This window comes from Thermobia domestica, chromosome 2, assembly GCF_964235325.1.
Source record: "Thermobia domestica chromosome 2, izTheDome1.hap1.1, whole genome shotgun sequence".
NCBI lineage: Eukaryota > Metazoa > Arthropoda > Insecta > Zygentoma > Lepismatidae > Thermobia > Thermobia domestica.
Window position 1 is genome coordinate 7,139,308 of NC_137455.1, and position 6,440 is coordinate 7,145,747.

A 6,440-nucleotide genomic window follows, 5' to 3' on the forward strand; every position below is an offset into this window, starting at 1 on the left:
AGATACCAAAAAATGTAATCGCTGGGAGACATGTTAGGAGAATACATTGGTTGAGAGAGTTCAATACTGGAACTCATGAATAGTCTGCACCTTCGTTGAGTATTGAAGTGCGTAGGTCTATATAGGTTTGCATTGAAATGAGCATTAATACATAACAATTGTTGAACATTACGGGGGGCTTGCGGACAGGTTTGCAGTGCATTTTACGGGGTTCGATATTGTAACGATCCTAGCAAACTACTCAGCCTTTCCGCACTGTACCGTACTCTATAAGTTAAATTCGTGCTTAATTAAAACTATTTGTTTAAATTTAACACTGTTAACCGTTATCACCTGTGCACTACGGGCATCAATCCGCCAGTAATTCTTTATTTTTGTCCTTTGTTTTAGCGCCATAAATGTCTTTGTTCATAAATTTCTTTGTCTATGGTTTTGCATATACGTAGCGTGGACATTAAATTTTGACTTCTACGCCATATGCATCTAATTACAAACACACCTATAGAACGAACACAACAAACTTGGAATATATAGTTTGTGTATGGAAAATCATACACGAGGCGCTGCACGGGAGAGCAGTGTGCATACATATGGCAGTCAACTTCCTAAGAAATTTATAATAATAATAATAAAAACAGAAAACGAAACAGTTATTTACATAATGTATTTATTTAAGCATGGAAGTGGAATAGACTTAAGTTATTTCTCTCTTTATCTCTTTGAAGGCAACAACCTTTAGGGTGCCAAGACGTAGAAAAGGACTTGTGGCACTCACGACTATAGAGTGGTGTGTGTTTGGCACATCGGGTTCCTTCGTTGTTAGCCCCAGCTTTCTAGACCGGATGCAGTTATTCCCGGTAGAAAATACAAGAAAATATACCTTTCTATTACTATTAAAGTAAATAATTACACTCATTCCCTCAACGTGATACTTGTTTGTTTAACTGTATACAGACAGCTGATCCATGGAAGAATCGTTGATAATAATAAATAAAATAAACTCGACACATATTCTTGTAATTTGCTGGGCACGCCAGTGTGCCTGTTATCCGGTTGTGGCACACTGGAATATAGGGTATGGCTTTCTAATTTTTCCCAACTATTTTAACTGCTTCAATTGAAATGAATCTATAATAATAAGAGAGTGAATTTAGTCTTCTTACCCTTCGATTTAGAAATAAGGCCGCTAGAATTGTATATTTAAAAAAAATAATAATACTCAGAATTTTATAAAGTAGTTTGTTTTATTCGAAATGACATACTTCCTGCAACTGTTTGGGTTGGAATTATTTGAAATCAAATCTTTAAGTTTTACGACCCACGGTTATACCGACTAGCTAAAGGACACGGTGATGATGAGAAATGAATGAAATGGTGGAATGAAGAAAGTGGGAGAAAACGGGAGAACCCCGAGAAAACCCATCCACATGGTGTTTGTCCACCACAAAATTCACTTGGTGCGAGCTGGGGTCGAACCAAGGATCCCATGCACCAAAGGTGAACGCTTTATCACTGAGCCACTGAGCCACCCGGACAATACTTGGGCTCCGGGGATCAAGAGTAACTCCTGCTTTTACATCATGAAGTGAAAAATCTTGAGATGGGTGCGTATAATTGTATGAATTTAGTTGGCAACTGTCGCCGATCACTAGCAAGTGAATATGGGAGAACTATGAAAAAAGTAAATAGACGCTTGCTATTTTGTTATAAAATTACATGACGAGTGCATTTCATCTGATTCCAAACAGTTATCGTCAAATATACACGGTTAATGGAGCACTCTGATTAGAAATATTAAAAAGACTTTAACGATTTATCACTCTACAGGGTGTGTCTTCATAATCGCCTCCGTGGCGAAATCGGAAGAACACGCAACTAATAACCTTAAGGTTGGTGGTTCACGCCCAACTCAGGGCACTTTATTTTTACTTTTTAAAAAAATGTTTGTAGACTCACCTTAATGCAAAGGCGATTTAATGTATTTTAGGGGAATAATTTTGTGGTTCGTTGGTGTTCCGTCGCTTCTCTGCCGGTGGTGGTATAATTTTCAAAGCGGAAGTGGGACCAATTTTTGGCTGCGGGACCACCAGTTTTTGGGGACATGTCGCTAGTTGCCTATCGGTAGTCCACCAACGCTTACGGCATGGGGTTGTCCCCTCACAAGTGAGGCAGATTGTAATCGACCAAGAGTGTTTTGGAAAAATGGGAAACATCTTTCGACTTCGACTTCTGAATAATCCGTTTAGGATCAAGTCGAATCAAGGCTGCGTCACGGGAAGGTAGAACAAGTGAGGCAATCTTTCCAAGCACTACGCTGAAGAGCCTCTGTCTCATTCAAGACTTAGACTCTTCAGGAAAAGTAACAAGTTTATTACTTGTAATTTATTCTTTGAGTCAAAGTATTTTGCAATAAACCATCGTTTTGTAAGATATTTTTACGATTGCATACTATTAATTTCGAAAATTGTACACACAATATAATTTCCCATCATGGATTTGAAAAAAAAAATCAAAGTTCGAACAAAGAAAGATCTCCGATCCACATGTCTCTTTCATTATTGACCCTTAATTTATTTTAGTCCTAGGCAAAGCGAATCGACGGGATGGCTCTAAGTGAAAACATTCATTTAGATGGTTAAGTAATCAGGAAATTCCTGCTGTTATTTCACGAAACACAACAGATCTTGAGAAACAAAAACAATTTTGCTTACCAGGGAAGGGAGTAAATCATCTACTTACGTTTGCTTAACTAGGAAGAAGGCAAGGGCGCCGATCCTAGGGGGCCGAGCCCCCCAAAGCTCATGTAGGCCCCCTTTGTATTTATGAATATACAATATTTGGCATAATTTGAGTGCAATTTGCCTTAAAATCCTAATATATATCTTCTGCATTTGAATGCCCCCCCAAAAAAAAATTACAGAGAAATCGGCGCCCTTGGAAGAAGGTCTAGTGAAAGGAATAAAAATGTGATAACGTAATACTTGAACAACTCTATCTAATGGAGAAAAGTAAATTAGTATTCAACACTTCTTTCAATTTGAAGCATTTCAAAGATTCTCGTAATTTAGTAGCGTCCCGGATTTTGCATTTTTGAAGTACGGGTACTCTATCTACACCTTAACGTTTCAGACCACGCACTTAAGCCGCTTTGCCACAAGAGGCACATAGGAGTTTTTCTTTCGATTTCCTTAGGAATATTCAGAATGGTATGACTTTTAAAATTATGTTTAAAAAAGAATACATATCGACACAATAAGATGATAATCTAATACCTAGGAAATGTATTGAATTGTTTTTAATTTGTTCTCACGCTAGCAAAACAGTATTTATTTTTTTTTATTCCAGCCTTTTAATATAAGCATTTCACACTATTGTCTGTTCTAGGACAATACAATCCTAGTTCATGTATATGCTAGCTTTGGAAATACAGTAGAATTTCGCTTATCCGACATAAACAGGCAGGCAGAACGCTGGATAATATGAATGTGTTAAGAAAAGAACTATTAAAAATAAAACTTATGATATAATTTTACATATTACACACCTAATAATTATGTTTTATAACAAATAACTGGCTGTCCCCCTCCGAAACTCAAGCACTTTTTAATAAACATGCTTTTACCCTTTTGAGATTCTTTTATATCAGTTTACTAATAGTCAGTGTCCAAACTTTGGGCAATGTGCTGTTGGCTTGTTATAATTCTAAGAACATACCATAATGCCATTATACCATTTGGAATTAAAGAACAGTTTTAAATAGGATTAACATTTTGTTTCCGTTGTTTTTAACTTTAATATATTAGAACGATACACTCAATGTCTTCTTGCTATTTTTGTTATGTTATATACGTAGCAGACAGTTTTCTTTAGTTACATTTTTCTCGAAAATATGCTTCATTTTGTATGTGCTATAATGCAGTTTCCAAAGTAAACCGGTTTATAAATGAAGAGTAGGAAAAAGTTTAAGAAAAATACAGAACTGTTGCATTATTATTATTATTATTATTATTATTGATATTTTTAAAACATTAGAATTACGTGCTTACGAGGATTCGTGTTGGCCCCCTCCGAATAGAAAACCTGGATACGTGTCTGCACTGAATGATAGATGTATGAGTCAACGTGTAGACGGGCGATAGACTCCAGAGCATGATTAAATAGATTAAGACCACAACTTGCAGTTGTTCTTGCCGATTGGTACTTTCTGCAATGATATATCGGATCATACGGTATGTATAACAAAGGATGGTCGGATAAGCGAGACCATGGTGTATTGGTGTTTCACGCACCTAAACCTGTAAAATGTTTGTATAAACAATTATCTTTCACTCCCTAGCTAAATTTGTGGGTATGATCACACACCTTGCCTCATAAAATATAGTCTTATAAATAAAAAAAAATATTTTTTTTTAGCTAAAAGCTAAAGGGAAGCCAACTTCAGTAATTTACTTTAGTTTTTTTTAATAATGGCAAACTAGTCCATTTCATCACGATAAATCACGTTTGATACTAAGATGTCTTTTTCTGTCCGTATATATCCTTTACATTTTGTTGGAGACAAAATTGTTATTTTCCCAAGAAAACAGGATGAGAGAAGCTATACAACAACATGAACTGAAAACAATAGCTATTACCAATAGTACTGTAATCCTGGATATCAATAAGTTGTCCTTATTATATTGCTTCGGTTCTTATTAACATGAAAATTGTAATGTTTTGAAAAAAAGAAAAAAAAGAGAATGGGATAGGATGGGATTCGATGTGGTGTCAAAGTAATAAAATAACTACGAGTCCACCACTCTATCCACCTAACCACAGAAGCTACGTCGTATCTGTTCTTTTTTCTTAAGAAATAATCTTCATAACCATGGTGCTTATCGCTTCGAACCTTAACGTAAGAGTTTTTCTGTTTAATTCTATATTTTCGTACGATATCTTAGTTACAGAAGTTAATTTATATTTTGCAGGCAATCTACACACTAGGTTTTAACCAATAAATGCAACATTTTACTCCACTATCCAGTTCCTTGATCCAACTCCTCGATTCCCCTACTGAATTCCCTCCGCAATCGCGCTGTGCTACTGAAAAAATCCCTAGAAATCATCGTTGCCAGTATACACAAAACCCAGCATAATTTTGTTTTTTGCTTATATTTTTATTATTTTATTATATTTTTTGGAAATATCTCCTTAGATGGATTGCTCTCTATTATCTCCACATACTAATAACTCAATTTTACCCATAAACGTAAGGAAAAAGGAATAAATGCGGAAAATCGTGAGTTACAGTATACGCGCATTTTTTTTTTTATTGCGCATGGGAGTACATCCTTATTTATTACGAATGCCGATGAGTGTTCTTTGAAATACAAAAAGAGACAATACAAATATAAACTATCCAGTGGAAGTATATTGACCTCTTTAAACAATGTCTACAAGAAAAATTAGGCTTCTTATCACAAAGTATTCTTCTGGCTTTCTTCTGAATTTTGAAAACATTAAATCTCTGACTTGAATTTCCCTAGAACATGATACCATATTGTAAGATAGAGTTAAAACACGAATAGTACAAGGTTTTCGCTAATTTTAAATTTACCTTCTTTCTAATAATCCTTAGTGCATAACATATTTTATTTAATTTATTAATAACTGACTCTATATGAAATTCCCATGTCAGGTTATGATCTATAGTAAGACCTAAAAACGAACAGTGTGTTGTATAGTTAATTTTATTTTGGTTCAGATATAGGTTAGGGTATATTGGTTTACTGCACATGAAAATTTATAGGAATGGATTTTTCAACATTAGCAAAAAAGATTATTATTGTTCATTTAAAGAGATACTTCATTTAGTGTTTGCCTAGCATTCTGTTCCAATAATTTTTCATTTTTTCCACCCATTAGCAGAGTGGTATTGTCAGCGAAAAGGCTAACATCTGCCGAAGATATGCTTTTTTTCAAAATCGTTAATATATAAAAGGAACAGCAATGGCCCTAGATTAGATCTTTGTGGAATTTCGTGTTTCATATATAAATAGCTTTCTAAAATTTTATTGTTCTTATGCGTTATTTCTACGACCTGCCTACGATTTTTTAAGTACGAACCAGACCAATCCCTTGCTTTACTACACATTCCACAGTTCTCCAGTTTGTTCAAAAATAAACTGTGTTGCACTGTGTCGAAAGCTTTAGACAAATCAAGAAAGATTCCTATACAGTTTTCTTAATTATCTACAATATTTCTTACTTTCTCAATGAAATTAAATATTGCAGTGTTTGCAGATTGACCTTTAAGGAAGCCATGCTGTTTTGTTCAGATAACATTTTCTTTCAATAAAAAATTAATTACCCTGTTATACATAATTTTTTCCAAAACTTTTCCAACGACAGGTAGGAGAGATATTGGTCTGTAGTTATTTATGTTTTGTTTTTCACCTTTT